Below are 24,302 nucleotides of genomic sequence, written 5' to 3' on the forward strand. Positions count from 1 at the left end.
TAATAGAAGAAAATATACATAGCAAACACAAAGACAGTCTTTAAAAAAGAAAGGAAAGCAAGACCTTGAACCAATCCTGGACTTAGATTTATTCTTTGTCGAGACCAGAGGCCCATTCTAGAGAGTATTCACAGAGAGGTACTGAGGCTGGAGAACACACCATCAACTTGTTCGTTCACATTGGGTCCTGACAGAGCAGAAAGGAGCATCTCTCTCATAGGACACAGTAAAGCAGCCAGAGCACAGTGTTAGGCACTGTATGGATTCTCTTTGACCTAATTTGTAAAACAACTTTAAGGAATATGGTGATTTCTCTTGAAAGGCAGCAAAATCCCTTGGGCATGGTGGCATAAGCCCTTAATTCTAGGCAGAGGCAGGAGGAACTCTGAGTTCTAGGCCAATTTCGTCTACATAGCAAATTCCAGGATAGCCGGGAATAAATAGAGAGAACCTGTCCCAAATAAAACAAAACAGACAGTGAGATCAAGGAGGCGCAACAGACTGAATAAAATCTTTTCCCTGAGTATTTTGACTTAGTTATTGATGCTTGGAACCTCCTCCTAATTCCAAGTCTGTTGTCTTTTTCTGAATGCCATCAAGACAGAGACATGTCATGTTTGCTGCATCTTGTCATCTTGTTGAAGGGGACACAGAAGTACTTGGAGATGTTTGAAAACAATTCAATTTCTTCAGCCTGCTCTCTCTCTCTCTCTCTCTCTCTCTCTCTCTCTCTCTCTCTCTCTCTCTCTGTGTGTGTGTGTGTGTGTGTGTGTGTGTGTGTGTATGTGTGTGTGTGTCTGTAGTGGGGTAAAGGCTCCTGTGTCAGTGAGGTTGAAGTTTTCATTCTTGTTCCCTGTAATTACTCTGCTACAAACTGAAAGATGAGATAGAACCATGACTCTCTCTCTCTCTCTCTCTCTCTCTCTCTCTCTCTCTCTCTCTCTCTCTCTGAGACAGGGTTTCTCTATGTAGTCCTGGCTGTCGTAGAACTTGCTTTGTATACTACTCTGGCCTCAAACTCACAGAGATGCACCTGCCTCCACCTCCTGGATTCTGGGATTAAAGGTGTGTACCACCACTACCCAGTGGAACTTTAGGCTCCTAAATAACAAAATGACTTTGTAGTCAGATGTGGTGTCCCATGCCTTTAATCCTAGCACTCAGAAGGCAGAGATAGATAGATATCTGTGAATTGGAGGTCAGCTGTGCCCACATTGCCAATTCCAGGACACTCGGGGTTACATAGTGAGACCCTCTCTCAAAAATGACTTCGAAGTAAATCCATTTTGCCTTGAAACTGGGATACAGATGATGGCAAAACAACGCATTGTAGCATATTTGGGAAATGTGCAAAGATACCTTTTTACCTGTGAAATTGGTGCTGAGCAAAGAGTAATCTGGACTGGAGTAGCATAAATGAAAGCATGGCTTCTTGGTTTCTTCGTGGTTACTCATCATTATGGACTCTCAGTGATGGTGATTAACCTCTTCAGAGCTGGGCCTAGGAGAAATACATACACGTACAAGCACACACACATGTACACGCACACACGCTGACAGCTGATTATATGTTTAGCTGGTTGTAGTAAGCATAGTATAAAATGCAGTATTTTAAGTGTCTGAAAAACCACTGCTGCCTCGGAGAGAAGTTTCGAGTACAGAGTGGGAGTGATGAATGAATAGTGCCAAGTGCAACAGTGTGTGTGTTCCTCCTACACACAATTCAAGTACAGCCTTCTTATGATCGTCCCACAGATTTTACCCAGGAAGTGTTGAAGCAAAGTCAAAATTTCCCCCAATGCTAATAGCTCCTCCGAACACGGGCGCACTATTTCTATGTCTAACAGGCCTATCCTTGTCTTAGCACATCATAAAAAGCTTTCTTCCGCTGTTGGCACACTGCTCACAAACGGCTTGAACAAGGCTCAAGATGTGTTACCGCCCTTCTTGTATCCTTGCACAGCCACAAAGAGTTGCTGGGATTGAAGCACAGTGTTGTGAGAAGGCCGCTTGTTGGTTCCGGGCTGCTCAGAAACCATATTATTTAAATCACTGCTTGGCTCTGGCTTCTTCTTGGCGAACTCTTACATCTTAATTTAACCCATCTTCACTAATCTGTGTCACCACAAGGCTGTGGCTTACCTGCTAAAGTTCCAGCACCTGTCTCTGGTGGGACTGCATGGCTTCTCCTTGACTTCACCCTCATTTCTCCCAACATTCAGTTTAGTTTTCCACACATAGCTAAGTTCTTCCCTGCTATGGGTCCAAACGCAGTTTCATTATTCATTAATGGTAATCACAGCATGCAGAGGGGAACCCCACATCGGTGCAGGAATGGGACCGAGCTAATAAACAGCACCTCTTTGGGGAGCATTTGAAGATCTTCTGTAGAAGAAAGAAGAATGGGCCCATGAGAGCACTGGCTCTCACATACCTCGGTGTGCAAGCTCATGGTTCCGGTTTCCTGGCTTCCTCTATCTCACTTTCTCATGTTTCAGACAAGTCTGGAATAGAAGAGACACGAGAAAGATGAGGTGGAGCCAGGGATACTGCCTCTCATTCCCAATTAGAAAAAAATGCTCAGCCGCTCAGAAACAGGTGGCTATTGCTTTAAGACAGGCAGGCGACAGGAAGACAAACAAAAAGCTTCAGCTAGATGGTGAGGAGCAGGTAACACTGAAACTACATTATGAAGAAAAGAAGCCTGGAAAGTAGGGCAGCTACCTGCTCAACACCTCAGGATAACCTCTAGGAACTGAGGAGTTTAGTGCCAGGATGTAAGCAAGTAGAACTCGGGGCAGCAGGATTCCTGTTCAGAGCCTTGGCTATGATGTCAGGAAGGTCTGAATGTGTCGCAAGGACACTGTCATGGTTACACTTTGTATAGGGTGGTTAGTTTTATTTTCATTTCCAGGGAACTCTCTGTTTCCTGCCATATCACGTGTAGCCTGATAGAGAAGCTCTAGAAGCCCAGAGTAGGAGAGATGACCTGCCAAACAGTAGTGACGCCTGTGGTCTTCTTTAGACCACTCCGTATTTGAATATGGCTAAATTTGTCAGCTAGGAACCTGTTGTATCAGCATCTAAAGAAGAAAAATAATGTTGGTATTGACGTTCTCTTCTTTTCTGTAGCTAAGATTCTAGCCCTTGGCTTTCTTAATTCAGGCAAGAATGTGTTTTTAAGGACACACATCCTAATTACCTTTCTCTGTATACTATAGTGTTATATGCATGAAAAATATTTAGTAACGCTTACCATTTGTAAGCTTTTCAGAAATAAAAAAGGTAATATTCTTGCAAATTAAAAATGTTCTTATAAAAGGCAATTATGTAAAACTTTTCACACAGATAAGAGTTGACTATCAAAAGAAATTCTTCCTTATTTTCCATCTTCTTGTGTATTGAAGGATTTTTTTCTGATTTTCATTTGGTTCTTTTAAGTCCACATCAGAGAGAGAGAGAGAGAGAGAGAGAGAGAGAGAGAGAGAGAGAGAGAGAGAGAGTAAGCCATACTCAAATATATGCAGGTTTATATTAATGACAGTTCTTGTCATGTAGTAGAGTTTGATACCACCATAGATGGCAGTCTGAACAGGAAGCCTGAACTTTGTTTTGATTGAAGCTATATTTATTCTCCACAACAGAATACTTTCCTCTAGAGACCTGAGCATCAAACCCGGCAGCAGTGTGGCAGCAATCTTAATTGGAACTGCTTTTCCATGGGTGATTGCTTCAGGGGTAAATGTGTCACTTGGTATGGAAACAGTCTCCATGAGATGTACTTATGAGCCTTACCCTGGTGGCAGCCTATAAAACAATTCTAGAAGAAAATTTGCTGAAGTGCATCTGTTGGGAATGGCATTAAGATTATTCAATAGTAGTTTGGCATTTTAATTTCAAGACATTGCATTCATTTAGTAATGCCTGCAGAAGCCTGCAGGGTGGAAGGCCCTTGACTTATTTCAGCTGTGTCTCCGAATCTGCAGAGTACAGCCTAAAGTTCAACTGTCTTGTTTTTCTTGTTTGCATCATAAATGTTTATTAATTAATATTAAACATTATTATTTATAATTAATAAATAATATTAATTAATTTTTTTACTTATTTTATATCCAACCACAGTTGCCTCTCCTTCCTTTCCTTCCATTGCCTTCCCCCTAAACCCCCATCCACTTCTCCATCTCTGTTCGGAAAGGGGCAGGCCTCCCATGGGTGTCAACAAAACATGTTGTCACAGCAAGTTGAGGCAGTACCAAGCTCCTCCCTTGCGTCAAAGCTGGGTGAGACAACCTAGCATGGGTTCCCAAAAGCCAGTTGAAGTACCAGGGACAGGTTCTGATTCCACTGCTCGGAGTCCAACGAATAGACCTTGCTGCACAACTGTCACACACATGCAGAGAGCCTAGACTGGTCCCGTGTAGGCTCTCTGGCTGTTGGTCCAGAGCCTGTGAGCTCCCACGAGCTCGGGTTCTCTGTCTCTGAGGGTTCCTCGTCATGACCTTGAACCTCCTGGTTCATACAATCCTCCTCCCTCACTTCAACAGGACTCCCAGAGCTAAGTCCAGTTCTCAGCTGCGGATCTCTGCATCTGCTTCCATCAATTACTGAATTAAGGTTCTCTGATGACAATTAGGGTAGCCATCAATCTAATTACAAGAGATGGCCAGTTCAGGTACCCTCTGCACTATTGGTAAGAGTCTTAGCTGGGGTCATCCTTAAGAATTCCTGGGAGTTTCCCAGGCAGCAGGTTTTTCTCTACCCCCCAAATGGTCCTCCCTATCATGACATTTATTTCATTGTTCTTCCCCTCTGTCCCACCTCCAACCAGCCTAACCTGATTCCTCATGTTCCAACCCTCCACCCCTCCCCCAGTTTATCCAGGAGGTCACTTCTATTTCCTATCCCCAGGGAACCTCTTTGGGCCCTCCTTGCTACCTAGCCTCTCTGGAGCTGTGGATTAAAGCCTGTTATCATTTACTTTACACCCAATATCCACTTATAAGTGAGTACATACCATGTTTGTCTTTCTGGATCTGGATTATCTCACTCAGAATGATTTTTTTCTAGTTTCATCCATTTGCCTGCAAATTTCCTGATGTCATTATTTTTACAGCTAAATAATACTCAATTGTGTAAATGTACCACATTTTCTTTATCCATTCTTTGGTTGAGGGGCATCTAGGTTTTTTCCAGTTTCTTACTATTGTGAATAATGCTGCTATGAACGTAATTGAACAAGGGTCCTTGTGGTATGATTGACCATCCTTTGAATATTTGCCCAATATTGGTATAGCTGGATTTTGAGGTGGATTGATTCCCAATTTTCTGAGAAATGCCAAATTCATTTCTAAAGTGACTGCACAAGTTTGCACTCCTGCCTGCAATAGAGAAGTGTTCCCCTTAGTCCACATCCTCTCCAATATAAGCTGTCATCAGTGTTTTTGATCTTAGCCACTCTGACAGTTGTAAGATGGAATCTCAGAGTCATTTTGATTTGCACGAAATCCACCTTCTAAAGGAAAGTATTTTTAATGTGCAGAAAACAGTTATTTTCTCCTCACTTTAGTTCTCTCCAGTTGATAAAACTGTGACTGTTTCTCTACATAATTAGAAAATTAGACTGTTTCTCTCCATTAGGATTTTCCTACACATAAACTTGAGGCAGGAGTTTGAGCTCTATCATCAATTCCTTTTTCATTCTTGACTCTTTTAAAAATCAGTGCTGTTTGCTTCTGGGGAGATTTTATTATTTGTAAGAAGAAATGGAGTAGTAAGCTTTCTGAGCTTAAGTGAATCCTTTTACATTCAATTGTACTTCATAAACTATGCCCATCCCTTACAAAAGCCTCTGCTATGGTTTTAGATGCTATATGTCAATAGGATTTTGTTGTTTCCAAAGATGTCTTATGAAGCAGTCAACCTTGGGAGATTTGCTGTTCAAAAACAATGAGAATATGTTAAAGACCTGATATTGTTTCATGCACACACGAGTGTGTGTGTGTGTGTGTGTGTGTGTGTGTGTGTGTGTGTTCTCAATGCCTACTTGCTCCTCATTGAGAGGAGTTGGTGTAGAGAAAATGGAGCTGCACAAAGGAGCTCTTTCTGTGATTGGGTCAGCAGCAGCAGATGTTTCTAGTTGATGCCCATTGCCTGGCTTACTAAATACCTGTGTATGCCCTGGTCAGAATGTCCTCACACTGTACTTTATACTTCAACAACTGTAAAGCCATTACTTCAGCAGTTAACATCTGGAATGTCTTCAGATGAGGAAGAGCAACTGTGCCTACCCTTTGAGATCAGTTTCTAGCTCAGCAGCAGAACTGATTTTTTTTTTTTTTTTTTGGTTTTTCGAGACAGGGTTTCTCTGCGGTTTTGGAGCCTGTCCTGGAACTAGCTCTTGTAGACCAGGCTGGTCTCGAACTCACAGAGATCCACCTGCATCTGCCTCCCAAGTGTTGGGATTAAAGGCATGCGCCACCACTGCCCGGCCTGAATTGATTTTTTTTTGAAAAAAAATTATTCTATAATGTTTCAGTTTTTAATCTTTTCAAATTTTTTTATTTTTCTGTTTTTAAATAATTTTTTTATTTTTTGAGAATTTTACACAATGTATTTTTATTATGTTTCCTCCCTTTCCAAACTCTCCCCAGACCCCCCAACTTCTTCCCTATTCATCCAACTTAATGTTCTCACTCAAAAGAAAGAAAGAGGAAGGAAGGAAGGAAGGAAGGAAGGAAGGAAGGAAGGAAGGAAGGAAGAAAGGAAGGAAGGAAGGAAGGAGAAAGGGAGGAAGGAAGGAAAGGAAAGAAAAGCCCATGAAGTTCAATCCATGTTGGCCGACTCCTCGAGACCATGGAAACTGCCCTGGAGTATAATTGACATATCCAGTGTAACTTCGCTGAAGAGACCTGATTATCCTCCCAGTAGCTATCAATTTAGAATATCTTCTTTTGTAGTGGTTGATAGGGGTGTAGCTTCTTGTTCATTTCTCCACTCCATAACAGAATTGTTTCTGGATTGATATTATATAGTTATTGCGTATGCTGTCACAGTATTTGTGGGTTCATATGTTATTTTCTGCTTCTGCCCTATTGTTTCTGGAAATGCTGATTTTTGAAGTCGTCCACTACTGGCCCTTACAGTCTTTCCGGCACCTCTTTTGCATCAATTCCTGAGAGTTGATGGCAAAGGTTGTGATTTTTAGGGCTGAGCATTTCTGTATGTTATCTGATAGTTGTAGCTTTCTGTATTAATACTATATACTGCAAGATAAAGTTTCTCTAATGAAGACTGAGCAATGCATTGATTTATGAGTATAAAAACATGTCACCAGAAGTCATTTCATTGCTCTGTTCATTTAGCAGAATAATAGTAGTAGATTTTCCCCGGGCCGATGGCCTATCTAGCCTTAGGTTCTTGAACTCATTAGTAGGGTCAGGTGTGCATTCCATCTCATGGAACAGGCTTTACGTCACTTCAGATTCTGTCTCTTACTTCCATACCATCTGTGTCATTAATTATACCAGGGGGCATATCTTACAGGCAGCTAGTTATTGTAGTTTAAAGGGTCTGTAGCTGATGAGATTTATAATTACTTTTCTTTTCTAGTAGCAGGTATAGCACCTTCCAGCATATGAATGCTAGCCACTAGGGGGTGAGATTTCCTGTTGTAGGAGGCTGCTTGTTCATTTCCCAGCTGCCCAGACTCCTGAAATTGTCGCACAGAAATCTGTATTAATTGCAATACTGTTTGGCCCATAGCTTAAGCGTATTTTTAGCTAGCTCAAGTATCCTAAACTAACCCATCTCCATTAATCTGTTTATCACCATGAGGTCATGGCCTATAGGCAAAGTTCCAGCAGGCTCCAGCAGAGTCTGTCTCCTGTGTCAGCTATGTGACTTCTCCATGACTCCGCCTACTCTCTTCTATGTATTTTTCCCAGCCTGGCTAGATTCTGTTAAGCCATTGGCCAAAAGCAACTTCTTTATTCATTAACCAATAAAAGCAATATATATACATAAGGACTTCCCACACCAGTTTTCAGTTGAGTACTATCTCAATTTCTCCATGTTCTATGATATACGTGTGTGTGTGTGTGTGTGTGTGTGTGTGTGTGTGTGTGTGTGGTGTCTTCAGCAATATTGTCTTATCATTAAGTTGTGGAGTATCACCAGTTATACTGACAATAGCCTGTAATGTTTGAGGGAATCAATGGAACTCCATTGGCCAATATCTCAAAAAGATACAGCCTATTCCGAGTATTGGGTGTTTTAATTTATAGCGTATAAAGTCTAGTTGAGTACTAGCTCCCTCTATTATATGGTAACTCCCTCCCAACTCCTTTTAAATATATGTGTGTGTGTTTATGTAGTTTAAGAATCTTCTATAGTAGCAGGTTCCCTTATGCATAAAAACAGACATGTTGATCAAAGGAATAGAATTGAAGACCTAGACATTCACCCATCTACAAACACTGTATTTTTTTCCCACAATGAAGCAAACTACAAAAGATGGCATCTTCAACAAGTGGTGCTGATCAAACTGGATAGGTGCAAGTAAGAGAATGAAAATTTGTTCGTATTTCTCACACCACATAAAATTACTCCAAATGAATAAGGACCTCAACATAGGACCCAATACCCTTAATCTGATAAGGGAAAAAGTAGAAAATATGCTTCAACTCATTGGCACAGAAAAGGATTTTTTGAGCCAGGACCATGGTAGCTCAGGTATTAAGACTTATCAATCAATAAATAAATAATAAATTATAAATGGGACCTTATAAAGCTAAATTTGATTTAGATGTTTATAATAATAATAACTAACACACAGAAGGCGAGGTTGTGATAAAGTTTGTCATTCATGTGATGGGGTTTACTCTCAAGAAGGCTCAAAGGTGACCTGAGAGAGCAAGCAGTATGGCTGTCGTTGGCTTTTGTGGAGATAGAATGTAGTCTGAGGTGGGAGCGCTCTGTGTAGACCAGGGCATTGTTTAGAAGGATGTCGGAGATTACTTAGACGTTTGTCCTGTTTTGAGGAATCAAGGCAGAGGAGTGTGTGGGGTTCCAAATCTTCCACCTGTTGGACATCAGAAATCCTTTCAACAATGATCATGTTTTAGCACAAATACTAAGAAATGGTTAAACTGAGTCATTCAATGAAAACAGAATGGGACTGAATATGTCCCCAGCCTCTGTAGTCCTTTTCCACCTCAGTTCTGTATTCAGGGACCCACTGTGGACCATGGCGCTTGAGCTCCCTATTACTGGTACTCAGAGGCTCCCGGTATCTTACACCATATCTGACGACCAGCATGGGTGCTGCCCACAGTGTTTCTAACCTGTCATCGTTATATGATCTTGGTTTGTTGCCTTTCTTCTCTTCGCTCCACTTGTAACTCTCGGTAGTTCCAGAACCCACTGCCAGCACAGGGAACAGTAGGACAAGAAGCAACCATTGTTTTTCCTTGATGATGTCATCCAGCCTAGAAACAGTCTGGCATCCCGCAACTGGTGAAGGCAGACCAGTGCACCTGCCTCCGCAGGGTGGGTTTGCACTTGTGCACACGTATTCCTCTTTAATGTTTCAGCAGGAAACCCCATTGTCACATGTGCTTTAAGTGCACAGCTGCCCTTCAGTGAGTAGACAGCGCCCCTGTTTCAAGGATTTCGAAACAGAAACCATTATACCTGTTTCATTTTGATCATTTAAATTTCTGAGTGGTGGCTGTACCCAGCGTCATAGCTGAAATTGTCTGAGTGGAAAGTTAGCCATTTATTTCATGGCAGGTCTTGGTAGTGCATTCATTTTTATAGTAAATGTCAGCTTACTAAAATAAACTATCTTTCCCTTGTCTGGGATTTAAAAAAAAAAAAAAAAGCAAAAAACAAAAAAGGAAAGTGCCGTCCAGCCTTTTGCTGTATAGCTCTTTTGAAATGTTCATTGAGGAGAAAAATATAAGCAGGAACGTTTCCAAGGGCCGTAGGGTCTTTTTATATTATGTTAATTTGTGCTAATTTCTAGTGTTAAGACAGTAAAAGATGAACGGAAGCCCCACAATGTCTTTTTCTTGGAGTTTTGCTAAGATCTGCTCTCTACTTTACAGCACTACAGTGCCAGGGATATGCTATGTGTGTTACCAGTAAAACATTCATGGACCAGTCAATTTTTAAAAGTCGTTATCTGGACTTTTAATTCTGTCTCATCTATCACATTTTAATATGAAAAAGCCTTTTCTATCTTGAAATGAAATTCTTACATAATGTACCTGACCTATGTAAATTACTCTAATCGCCTGTATGTGAAAGATCAATACAAGGAAAGAATTTTAGTTTAGAAACCAAGTCAGTCCATATATAGTGGGGTGTAATTCTTCCCGGAGATGGGGAAACTTGTCTGCGTGTACAGGTGACTTGAGCATGCCTGGGAGAGTTGGCTGATACATGAATGTTTTACTGGCAGCACGCATGCCCTGGAGTACATCCTTGGCACTGGACTGTCTCCTAAATAGTGCGTAACTCTCAGTGAAACTCCAAGATGAAGACATGCCCGGGCTTCCGCTCATCTTTTCCTCTCCTAACACTGGAAAAGTGAATGAATTACCACATAGAAAAACAAGAAAAACATGGTTACATGTTAGAGTTAAGTTTTGGACTTTCATCTTCATAAATAAAAATCTTTGCATTACTGCAGGGTGCTTCAGTACATAGCTATAGGGGAATTCTTGATGCCTGCTCTTTGCTTTGGCTGACATCTGGCCTCCTTTCTGGATGACTAGAGATGTCCATGTGAGTTTCCCAGTTGTCCCCTAGAGAGGGACAGACTCCTCTAAGCAATGCTGCTCATATTTCAGACTCTGTACTGAGATGAAGCCAGACAATCAGGAAGCAATGCTTGGGTTTTAAATAGTTTCTTGTGCTTTACTTTTTGCTTCTGATGATTTTTTTTAAGGTATCACCAAGAAAGACATTCATTGACCATATTAGTTGCAGGAAATTTTCCTTTAGGTCTTTGGGTCCGGAGGAAATAGAATCATTTTTAGTGTTTTCACCTTTTGATGTTACATGGTTGTATTTGTGTGTGTGTGTGTGTGTGTGTGTGTGTGTGTGTACAAACTCAGGTGCTCAGGATCTGAACTCAGGCCCTCAGGCTGCTGCAGAAAGTACTTTACCCACTGAGCCAAATCCTGAGTTCTCTTGTTTAGTTCTGATACCCACTTGTATTAATAGGAGCACGGTGACTGAGTGTGTATGTGTAATGTATTGCTTATTATATTATTTATAATTTTTAATTACTCACATTCTTTTCTGGTTATTGCTTTCAGTTTCCTGTTTTCTCTGCCTTATTTATGTTCCTGATATTTATTTATTTATCCATTTGTTTATTTATTTATTTTTGGATTTTCAAGACAGGGTTTCTCCGTAGCTTTTGGTTCCTGTCCTGGAACTAGCTCTTGTAGACCAGGCTGGCCTGCAACTCACAGAGATCCGCCTGCCTCTGCCTCCCGAGTGCTGGGATTAAAGGCGTGCGCTACCACCGCCCAGCTTGTTCCTGATATTTAAATGGTTACCTAAGTTGGATATGATTGTGCCTGCCTACAACACCAACACTCAGGAGGATGAGGCAGGAGAATCAAATTTCAAGGTCACCTGTGGTTACACAGAGCATTCGAGGCTAACCTAAGCTACGTAGTGACTTCCTGCCTTAAAACATAAGTAAACAAATAGAAACAAACAAAACACGTATGGCTATAGTTTACTGCCCTATCTTTCCTGGAAGTAGACAGATATGCTAACTGTAAATGCTGGCCGTGTGAATAACGATGCTTTGCTGTAATTCTGTTGGTTTTTTATTTAGGATATTTTCAAGTGAACTGTGATTCTGTGACCAGAAGGAAGAGCTGCCTCCTCAGAGAATTTTAACCAAGGAAGGCTGTTGTTAGATAACAAGTTTGACAATTTTTTTCCCTAAAAATGGAGTCCTTGAGCCCTCTGCTGGAAGCATTTAGTATTTGTGTAGGGTAGTACGTGCTACAATTTATGACCACTCAGCTGCAGACACCATAGCCAGCCTGTCTCTCCACGGAAGCCTTTTCTCCCTCATCTCTCAGAATATACTCCTTGGCTCATCTTCTGAGGCACCCCAGACCCCCCAACTCATTCTTGTGTGGGTGTCTTTACTTTCTCCTCCTACACCTGCATCTTGGAATCCCTCATGCATCAGAACTCACCTGCATAGGCTGACTAGCTTCCTTACTGATGTCAGCAGACCATGGTTACTTGCTGACATATTGTGCTACTGACTTCCAGCCCCTGATGTACTCTAGAGCAGGAATCATCAAACATTTTCTGTAAGAGGGCAGATAATAAACAATGTAGGCATTGCAGGCCCTATTATTGCTGCTTAAGTCTCCTTTTGTAACTGGAAAACTGCCACATATAGACCAGTCTAACTATATTCCAGTAAAATTCAGATTACACTGAAATTTAATTTCATATAATTGTCGTGGGTCACAACCTATTACCCACCATTGGGGGGGTTGATTATTTTTAAATGTTAGAATTATTCTTAGAAACTAATATCTCCAAAAGTAAAACACACGGGTCTAAATTTATCAAAATATGTGAAGCTCTGCATGAGGAAAAATACAAAACTGTAACCAAAGAGTCAAGAAGATTCAGAGAAAGGAAGACTCGCTGTTTTCAAGAAAACAGTTCTTTACAGTTTGAATATGGGCTCAGTGCAGTCCAAACCAGTTTTCTGAAGGTTGTTTTACGGAAGCTAAACAAACTGATTATGGTGTTCAGATGAAGTAACAAAAGACCTGAAATAGCCAAAGCACTGTTGAAGAAGAACAAGGTTGGACAACTGACAATTCCTGGCCTCAGTGTGGTACTGCCAAAAGAGCCCATCAGGAGATCAGTGGGGTGGAATGTACAGTCCAGAAACAGACCCTATCAATAAAACCGATTGATCTTCAATAAGGGAAGAAAAAAATCAATAGAGTAAAGAGACTTTCTTTCTACTAATGATGCAGGTTCAACTGGAAATCCATCTACATAAGTCAAATCAAGTCTGTACACAGATCTTATACTGTTCACAAAGATAAAATACAAGCCAGGACTTACTTATAATATAGGAGAAACTTTTCTGTAAGTGATTTTATGTATAACAAAGACATTTCAAGATTTTGTGTATGCATTCATATGTGTGTGTCTGCATGTGTTCATGCATATGTATGTACCTGTGTGCATGTAGAGAAGCCAGAGAAAATGATGGGTGGATCCTCATTACTCTTCACCTATTCCCTGGAGGCAGAGTCTCTCCTTGAATTTAGGGTCTGCGTTTTATCAGCTAAGCTGGAAGGCAGCAAGCTGCAGAGAGCCGAGATGCCCAGATTGTTGCACTGGTGCTGGACTCTGAACTCTGGTACACACGGTTATACAGGAAGCACTCTTAACCACTGAACCATCTCTCCAACCCAGACAATTTGTACAGACACAAAAATGTGGTCTTGGATAACCTGTATTTCACTGGAATTACAAACATGTATACTGCAGAATCCAGTATCAAGGGAATAAAAAGTCAAGTCACAGTTTGGAGAAAGTATTTGCAAACGTATAAAAAAATACCATACAAAATATATGAATTCAATAATAAGAAAGCGAGTACCCTGGTTTTATAAAAGTGGACACAGTTGTTCAAGATGAGTAACCATGGAAGATAGATTTCAAATAAGCATATGGGAGATGTTCATGTATTTCGTTAGGCAAATGCAAATTAAAGCAGGAACTAACCGTTGTCCATCTGTTAACACTTAACCAGCATTCAGAACCTGGGAGCACTAAAAGCTGGTGAGGAGTGAGAGAAATTCATCCATGGTTGGTGAGATGTCGAGGTGATACTGTCACTGAAGGAGACAAGTTGGCAGTTTCCTAAAGAACTGACACGCTCTTACCATATATTCTCACCTTGCTGTTCACCCTTAAAATGGAAAGTGTATGTCTAAATAGAAACCTGAAAACAAACATCTAGAAGTTTGACTCACAATTGCAAAACACGGGAGCGATGAAAATGCATTTCTAAAGTAAATAGATGAAGTATGGATGAGTCGGTGCTGAAAGAAATAAGCTATCCAACTCTGGAAAGACTTGCAGGGAACGCAGGTGCGTATTGCCAGATGAAGGGAGCCGTTGTCAAAAGGCCATGGATTGTGAGATTCTAAGAACAGCTCAACTATGCAGAGAGTAAGAAGAGCAGCGGCTTCCAGGGTTAGGACAGGAAGCCAGCAGTGAGTTAGCCTAGTACAGAGGACACTTAGGACCGCCAGACTATTCTGTGTGGCCTTATAATACATGGCATCCTTCATTTGTCAAAACTCATAGAATATGAACCTCTCAGTTTGAACACCAAGGACAGCCATGGGCTTTGGGAGAAAATGGTATGTCACCGTGGGCTTATCAGTTAGAGCAAGTGTGTCATCCTTACAGACAACAGGTAGACAAAACTACATGCCTCCAGATGGCCAGTTACATCTTCAGATGACATCTCCCTAACCATATGCCTTGGTGTAGGATGTGGGATAGGCATTGTTTAGCATTTTTTGTTTTTCATTTTTAATTAATAGGCTATTTTAAAGCAGATTTTACCTGCAGCAAAATTCAATAAAACTAGAGTTCTCCTACGCCTCCTATCCCCACACATGTGTAACGTTTCCATAGCAACATCGTCCACAGAATGAACTGATGAGTCTACCTTTACACATCATTTACTCCCACAGTCCACGGCTTTCATCAGTGCTTATTCTATGGGAGATGTTGATATAGAAATGTTACACACGTGTGAGGACCGGAGGTGTGTGGGAACTCTAGCCTTGTTCAGTTTTGCTACATTCCTCAAAATTGAACTCTTGACCTTCCTCCAAACCAGCATGCTCTATCTAAGCTTTACTCTTATCAGTAGAGGCAGTGGTGGCCTGACACCTTAACTCTAAGCACCATGGTGACAAGGATGTGTGTTTGTATAGCTATAGTCATTGCCCCAGAATCTAGAAGGGTGCCTAGAATGCTGGCGTTAGAAAGGGCTTGCTGGGGGATGGGTGGATCGCCGTGCTTTTAGTGTCTTCGTTTTCACGTGGTGGTTATAGCTACTTGAAGGACAAGAAGTGGGACAGATGACACAAATGAAAGGGTCACATTATGCATGAAAGACAGTAGCAATAGGTAAACACAATAAGCAAAATTAAATTTGATTTTCATAAAATTAATAATAGAGTTTTCCTCTAAAAACTATGCTAATCATTTTTTCTAAGCATGTTATCTGGGCATCCTGTTTTATTCCCTATACAAACCATATGGAAATAAGTAGCAGCCAATCATATATTTCTTCATGAAATGATGATACAGAAAATATGCTAGTGACTTTTCCTGGCAGACTCCCAAGCTGTATTTATATTTCCATCCTTTACAGAGCACAGAATTGTGTATTAATGATTCCCTTTCACATCGGAGCTTCTTTCTCAGATATCTTGAATGAAACAAGATGTCTTCAGTCCTGAGCACCCTCTGCATAGTCCTGTGTGCTTGCTGCCTTTGTTTGGTCAAACCGTGACTCAGTAATGTGCGTTCAGCTCCATCTTCTCTCCCCCGCTAATGACATTGTTAAAGCACCCCTACACTTGAAAATTCCTGTCAAAGAATCTTCTTCTGAGGAGAAGATTCAGCAGTGAAGAACACTGGCTTCCACTGGTTTCTAGCACTCTCATGGTGGCTTACCACCGGCTGTAACTCCAGTTCCAGGGGATCTGGTGCCCTCTTCTGGCCTCTGCAGCACTGTGTGCCTATGCTGAACAGACACATATGCAGGCAAATTACCCATACACATTTTTTTTTTTAAAGGAAAAGAGAGAAATCCTTTTTTAAAAAATGCCATTGACCCTATTCGTTGTTTCAGAGATCCTCCATCTTTAACATGTCAGCAATTGAAGATCAGGGCTTTCTCTTTGGGTCTGCCGCCATGTTATGGAGCTGGCTCTGTTAGGGAGACTCTGTCCCTGCACTATGGAGATGGCTCTGCTGTGGAGAACCTCAGGCCCGTGATAGAGCTGTGAGGGATGGAATCCACCATCTTCACCACACTCGAAATAACACTGCTTATAAGTAGGTCTTAATAATTAATTTAGCTTTTCTTTTAACCTATAATGACCTTCATGTTTCATTAGACTTTAATTTGCTACAACTGCTTCTCTCCCTTGCAGTTAGAAACTATCAAAAATGGATTCTGCTTTCTCAAATAATTAGCCACATTTGTAAAGGTGATGTGTGATAATTTATCTTTACATTCTGTTCAATAATACATCTTATTAATTTAAACATAATGAAGAAAATCATGTTGGAAATGACTACTAATCTCAAGGCCTGGAAATGCTGGAATCATTCTAGTGACAAAGGGGCTATAAGAAAATAGAATTTTCTCTATGCTATGAAAAGACTGAGTCTTTTCATGTCCCTATGTGGGGTTTTTCAATTAAATCAGGCACTCCTGGCCATTGTTCCTGCAGAATCCTGTGCCCACTGGGTCCCCACACCTTCACAGTCCCTCTGGGCTCTTTTCACTTTACTCAAGCACTGGGTTCCAGTATTTACCCTGTTTTCCCTTCCGTTTCTCCCAACACAGTATGGCGCATGTACACTTTCCATTATGCTTGGAAAATAAATTCCTAAGCGTTCTTATCCTCATTTGAACTGTATTTTCTTCTTAAAAACAGTGTGTCTGATAGAAGTTAACAAGGAACAGAAAAATCATTTTGCTTTAAACAGGGGCGCCACCTTGTGGATAAACAATCTTTAGTGAAATGACACTAAAGTTTAAAGTAAATCTTGTTTTATGTCCCATCTATACGACTCCTTTTGTACAGAAGTGCTTTAAGCAAAAGGCTTCATATGTCTTGAATATCTAACTGGTAAATTTATTTATGCTCTTTTTGTTCAGTTTACCCTGATGGTTTATAAGCTCGGATTTTTGATCATTTGTCATTACTCTAGACCAGATGAAATACGGATTTCAAATGTGTAATGAGGAAGGGTTTGGATTATTCTGGTAAATAATATTGAACCGCATCTAGCTTTAATTGCATTAGTCCTTGTGCATAGAAGGTGATTGTTTTCATGGACAGACTTGCACACCTTAGTTGTCTGGGTTTAATGCTATCATGCCCCCTACGCTGCTCTGTCCACAAAACCTGAAGAAAATAAACCAACAACGTCCTAAATGAGCAATGAGAGCACACCTCAAGGAACTAACGGTACATCTTTTTGAAGATACAACTCAGTTATTCACAGACAGAAAGAAAAGCCTACTGAAACTATTCATAGTCATTAAAGACATTTGTTACCAGAAGCCAATCTGGGAAGCAAGGAAGAAATGGGAAGAAAAGGGAGATAAATGTCTAGTGCACAAGAGAATGAGCTGAAGGACAGACAGAAGCAATGTAGAGTTTGCATGTTGGCTCTGCTTTTACTTGTGAGGCCCAGCCTCACTTTCCCAGTGCTTCCTAGGTAGTGAATACCATGCCTTATGCAGAATTTTGCCACAAGCTCTATACCCTTCCTCTTTCACAACGTTTTAGGCTCATGTCCTGTCTAAAGATGCCACAAGGCCAGGCACATGAGCCTTCTCTCAGTCTGGGAGGCATCCCTCAGAGATGATGCAAATGAGCCCTGAACCCAAGTCCACTTATGTCACTGACCAGATGAGATAGCTGGACAAAGCATCCCAGGATCCCTCCTGCCAGGAAGGCATTTGGAACGCTTCATGGCTGAATCCTCATGTCAGAATGTTTTGTGAATCAGTCACCTTCTGCTGAACTACGTGTGGGACTTTGTCCTGGAGACCTGACTGGTGGGGGGGGGGGCGATGAAAGAATGAAGAGCAGACACACAGAACACCCTCAGAAAAGCTGCGATCGGACACACAGACACACCCTCAGAAAAAAAGCTGCGATCAGATGGACCAGACCTGCTATGCTGCAGAAGCCAGAAACTTCAGCATTTTTATCACACACAGCACACAAATAGGGGCTAGCTAGTCTCGGTGAGAAGTCTCCATAGACGAGCAGCCCAGCTGTAGTCATCAGCTACAAAGGAGGAAGCTACAGTTGCTCGGTTTTGCACAGATTGCCAAAATTTCCACTCAGACAAGCTCTACCATCCCTCTGAACCTCACTGTGGGGAAGGGCTCTGCTACTTCCACGGGGCTGAAGCACAGATGGCCTTGGTATGGCTATGTCACATAAACAAGTCACATCCTTTCAGGACTTTAGCAATTCAGTTTTAAACACTTAGGGTTTCCTCGGTTTTCCACAGCCATTGGTTAAGTCTTATCTATTCAGCAAAAATGAGAGAGAGAGAGAGAGAGAGAGAGAGAGAGAGAGAGAGAGAGAGAGAGAGAGAGGGCTGTATTGGCATTTTGGGGTGAGGGATCAGAGCATCTCTGTTCAAGTGACCTTCTTTACCTTACCACAACTTCAGGGGAGACCCTTGAACTTGACGTGAATTATAGGATTGCTGTTGACCCAGATGGCACTGTCTAGCTCCTCGCTCCTCACATGCAAGTGCGGCTTCCCTGTATTCTACCTGGAGGCCAGGTGTGAGTGGATCATGGGGGAGAGAATGTCCCATAGACTTGTCCCCAAGAAAAAGGCACCTGGTCCAACCTGTACACACCCTTGATGGCTTCAAAAACTTTTTTACAAATCCAGAGGAGCCTCAGCTCTGTCCCAGCCTGAATAGGTGAGCGCTTTGACTTAGGATTCCAGGGCACACACTTGGTCTTCTGTGTCTTGAATTTTCTTTGTCTCTTTTTCTTCTGCACATCTGTATGTCTTCATCTGAGCTGAATTCCTCTAGACTGATGAATGCTGCTGATGTGTCCAGTCAGAGAGATTAGCTCCAGCTCTAACAATGCTCTCAGCTCTGAGGGGACTTCTCTCCCTTGCTGTAGCTTGAAGGCAAGCCCTATCCAGTTTATTAGAATGCCAGAGTCAAGAGGGATGGCTGTACTTTTCGGAAGGATCTGAAGTTGGTTTTGGTCAATGTATGGTCACAGCACAGGGGAAACAAATGAGAAAGTTGTCTGCTATAAACATGAGTGTTTCAGGGCCCTTAGTTTGAAAGAGTTCTATTGGCCAATTTTTCCATCACTATATACTGTAAAGCACAAAGAGTAAAGCCCCAGCTTACTCCCTCCCAAGCACAGATTCTTTGGAAAAATGCAGAAGAGCAACCAGTCTCCAGATGGCAGCGGCATCAACTGCAAAGACTCTGGCCAGTGATGCTCACACATGCTGATGGTTTCTAAAAACAGTACACAGTTGCCCTGGCAGTTTCTCTCTGCAAACTTTTCAAAGGACTTGAAGATTTTCCTATGCTAAAGTTTCTTTTAGAGAATCTTAAAATGAGAGGAGGAAACAAGCCTGTAGAATAAAAAATAAAAGAAAAGCAGAACAATCCCGGGATGGGTTTCTGGTGGGAGGGTTTCTCACAGTGAACCCACTGGATGTGTTACACATGCTACGGAATATCCATCTTGTCTCCCTGTGATATCTGTCTTTGTGTTTGGCATTACTACACCTTGGAGGCTATCATGAATGCCGGTTGTGTGAAGTGACTGCCACTGACAGGACTGCAAGGCTAAAACTAACCTTTCTAATCCATCTGGTCCCTGTTCTCCGCCTTAGGCTGTGCCTCTTCAGGCAGTCTGTTTGCTATTCTTGCTCCTCTGGTGAGAGATGTACTCATTTCCGCATGCCAGTCAAAGCCCCTTCCTTGAGGATTTGCAGAAATTTAAATATCTCTTCTGACCAGAAGAAAAAAAAAGAGCTGTTTAAAAAAATTCCAGAGCAAGAAGAGTATTTGCATTTTTGACCCCTGTGCTTAACTTTTCCACATCTTTACCTTAGTGGCGCAGATATAGAAGCTACAGTTCTTTTTCCTCTTTTCCTGTGTCATAAATTTTGAAACAAGCATGTATATAGGAGTTAGTTATCCAAATTTTTAATTAAATAACCACCTCAGTACAGAGCGACAGCTATGTGCCTAGGCATTGTTCTTATGTGGTGTGGATGCAGAACAGGACAAATTTCTTCCCTTCTGGAGTTTTCCATCAAGAGAGTCCTCGGCAGAGCAGAGCGTTCCCTTAGGTAAGACTTCAAAGTGAAAGAACAAATAACAATAGACAGAGATAACGTCATCTAATTGGATGCTCAGAACATCCAGCAGAAACCAGCAGGAGGGTTGAGGCAAGCAGCTGGAGTACCCACATTCAACTTTCACCTTATGTAGCAGCTTCCCGTGGTTGGCCAGACTTCCAGCATCTTTTTCCCATGTTAGGCATGCTTATATCACGGAATAAGCTGTACTCATATTTATTGGAAATACTTCACCTTCTACCTGTTTTCAGGGACACAATGGTCTTACTGTTGAAATTTTATGTTATATTCCTTCCCTATCACAGAGTTAGAAAGTGAGGTCACCATCCCTAGACAACGGACCTTGGAAGACACTTTAAAACAGACTTGCTTGGATCTGAAATGGTATTGGGATAGCCCCATTTCCAAAGCCAGCTTCTCAGTGAGCTCAAAAGAACACCTAACACTTTACCAATTAAATTTACACTACAAATGTAATGAGCAGAAGTCTAAAGGATAGAATGGAAGGAGCGATGCAGGCAGAGAGATTCAGTTGATAATATTTTAAAGAGGCAAAGGAGAACGCAGTGTCAGGAGGCAGGAGTTAAATCTGAGAAAATGGAGTACATTGGACTAGACTGATAATAATGGAAGAAGCGATCTGTGAAAATTTAGCCTCTGGGGCTGTTCTGATGGTAGGACCAACAGGAAGGCTCATAGGTGGGCTGTGAGGTAGGAGAAAAATAAGAGGATACAGGGTGGTTCTGAGTTGCGTTGCCCTCCACCAGGTCAGAGCAGCTTCTCTTCAACGGGAACACAATTAGTGCAGAGACTCATGATGGTCAAGGTGATAAGAATGTTCACGAAGATGAGTGCTCAGCTCTCATAGAATATCCATGTCATCCCTTCCGTGTTCAACAAACATCATGGAAAAGGGGCAGAAAGAATGTAAGAACTAGATGCTGCCCCCATGAACTCACAGCCGCTGAGGTTACCTGCACAGAGCACACACACACACAAAAAAAAACACAAAACAAAAAACAACAGCAAAAGACTGGATGAATGCCAATATTCAGTTCAGAGACAGGAGAGGAGCTTGTGGGTCCCAGATCCTCCCCAGGAGCTACTGCAGTTAGCTGTAGGGAGGGAAGGCATAGTCTTCAACGGTCTAGCATCTAATGAGTTTCACATGCTTTGGTTGATAGCTCAACACTCACGCCTGTGCAGGCAGCTCGGGTTCAACTCAGAGGTTCATAAAACAAGCAACAAAAAGAGCTAAAGAAAATGACTTGATGGGGGAAAGGGACTTGTCTGGAGAATGAGAGGGGAGCCTGGTGGGGGAAGACTGGGTGGTGAATATGACCTGGACACAATATATATGTGTATAAAGTTATCAAAGAATAATAATGACTACAGGGTTTTTCTAAATAACTGTCATATTGCTGAGATGGCAGAATTATAAAAGAAGTAGGGTGGTGAGCAGTAGATAAAGATCAAGAGTCCGGTCTGTGGCATGTTAGGGGTTCGAGCTGCCCTCTAGAGAGCCCAACATCCATGCTGAGGTCGTAGTTGTATACCAGGTTCTACCCAGCTTGAGGGATTGACCTAATTGGGGCAGCAAGGGAATGAAGAAAAGGCAGACACACAGACATACATGAAGAAAAGATGGGGTACAGTAGGCTGTTCTCACTCTGATGGAAGGTACCAGCTTTGGCAGTAGGCCAGAATCTCAGTTTGGGCAGAAGACTAAAAGGTGGATGGGAAAAACCAAGGTGATCTCTTGAGAAAGGATGATCCAGGAAAAGAGGACTGATTTGGTTGATAAGATGACTCCAGGAGGCAGCTTTCTTTTATACAGTGGAACAAGGAGGCAGGGTTAGCCTGTCTCTAGTAGACATCCCTGTAGAGGAGTGGGTTCAGGTGTCATCCTGGTGGAGGAAGATGTGGCTAATAGTTTTGACACATACTGGTCAATTTTTCATTAACAGTTCTACTTGCACCACAGGAAGGCTTTGCCCTCTCTCCAAGCCTCACCTGGGGAAGGCTTTGCCTCTCCCGAGGGTCTGAGACACTGGTGTTTTTGACATGGCCAGACCCATGTCAGCAATACACATTCACTCACTGATTCATGCATTTCCTAGAGTTGTAGATGAGAGTCTGGGGTGTGGAGACAGAAATATTTTGGAGTTCCATCAGCATATAAATCCCCTGAAAGTCACAGGATTCCAGGGTGAGCAGAGACAAGAGAGAAAGCTCTTGGGACCAAGCTATGGTCATTTCCAAAGCACAGAGACTGGGGATGAGAATGGTTTTTGAAGCAAAGGAAAATCAAGAAAGAATATTGATCCAGAGACAAGAGATGGATGGCCTCACTTGGAGAAGGTGTGTACTCACATGTAGACGTTCTAACGGCTGGTGGGCTTGGAGACATAGATGTCCGGGGGCTAGATTGTGAACATCTGGGCTCAGATGTACCTGGGACAGCACTAAAGGTCTCTTGTAGCTCTCAGTCACACATTGGAGTGAATGTCCTCACCATGGTGTGTCTTTATCTGGCCTTTTTCAGTGGCTGGTAGCCGCAGACCAATAGTTGGGCTTAATCAGGAAGAAGTAGATAATTGGTCTCTCCAGACTTCTGAGTTGTTCTCTTTCCTTGTGACGTTCACTAACTCATGAAAATGATACTTGCATTTTAAATAAAGAGGACTAGAGAAACAAAAATGAAGAATATGAAAGTTTGTGATTATGCAGGGCTTGTAAGTAGAATAATACATATATAGTACCGACCTCACTCTCACGGTACCCACCCACGCTCACGGTACCCACCCACGCTCATGGTACCCACCCACGCTCACGGTACCAACCCACACTCACGGTACCCACCCACGCTCATGGTACCCACCCACTCCCACGGTACCCACCCACTCTCACGGTACCCACCCACGTTCACGGTACCCACCCACGCTCACGGTACCCACCCACTCCCACGGTACCCACCCACGCTCACGGTACCCACCCACGCTCACGGTACCCACCCACTCTCACGGTACCCACCCACTCCCACGGTACCCACCCACTCTCACGGTACCCACCCACTCCCAAGGTACCCACCCACTCCCACGGTACCCACCCACACTCATGGTACCCACCCACTCTCACGGTACCCACCCACGCTCATGGTACCCACCCACTCTCACGGTTCCCACCCACTCCCACGGTACCCACTCACGCTCACGGTACCCACCCACTCTCACGGTACCCACCCACGCTCATGGTACCCACCCACTCCCACGGTACCCACCCACGCTCACGGTACCCACCCACGCTCACGGTACCCACCCACTCTCACGGTACCCACCCACTCCCACGGTACCCACCCACTCCCACGGTACCCACCCACTCCCAAGGTACCCACCCACTCCCACGGTACCCACCCACGCTCATGGTACCCACCCACTCCCACGGTACCCACCCACGCTCATGGTACCCACCCACTCTCACGGTTCCCACCCACTCCCACGGTACCCACTCACTCTCACGGTACCCACCCACTCCCACGGTACCCACCCACGCTCACGGTACCCACCCACTTTCACGGTACCCACCCACTCTCACGGTACCCACCCACTCCCACAGTACCCACCCACTCCCACGGTACCCACCCACTCCCACGGTACCCACCCACGCTCATGGTACCCACCCACTCTCACGGTACCCACCCACGCTCATGGTACCCACCCACGCTCATGGTACCCACCCACTCTCACGGTACCCACCCACGCTCACGTTACCCACCCACGCTCATGGTACCCACCCACGCTCATGGTACCCACCCATGCTCATGGTACCCACCCATTCTCACAGTACTCACCCACGCTCACGGTACCCACCCACTCTCACGGTACCCACCCACTCTCACGGTACCCACCCACGCTCATGGTACCCACCCTCTCCCACGGTACCCGCCCACTCTCACGGTACCCACCCACGCTCATGGTACCCACCTACTCCCATGGTACCTGCCCACTCTCACGGTACCCACCCACGCTCATGGTACCCACCCACTCTCACGGTACCCACCCACGCTCATGGTACCCACCCACTCCCACGGTACCC

General features: G+C 43.1%; 1 protein-coding gene across 2 annotated transcripts in view; it reads left to right on the plus strand.

Annotated features, from left to right (window-relative positions):
• Klhl32 (kelch like family member 32) overlaps positions 1-24,302 on the plus strand; it is a 199,357-nt gene that overhangs the window by 82,082 nt on the left and 92,973 nt on the right. The window lies entirely within an intron of this gene.

Source organism: Microtus pennsylvanicus, chromosome 5 (genome assembly GCF_037038515.1).
Source record: "Microtus pennsylvanicus isolate mMicPen1 chromosome 5, mMicPen1.hap1, whole genome shotgun sequence".
Taxonomy (NCBI): Eukaryota; Metazoa; Chordata; class Mammalia; order Rodentia; family Cricetidae; genus Microtus; species Microtus pennsylvanicus.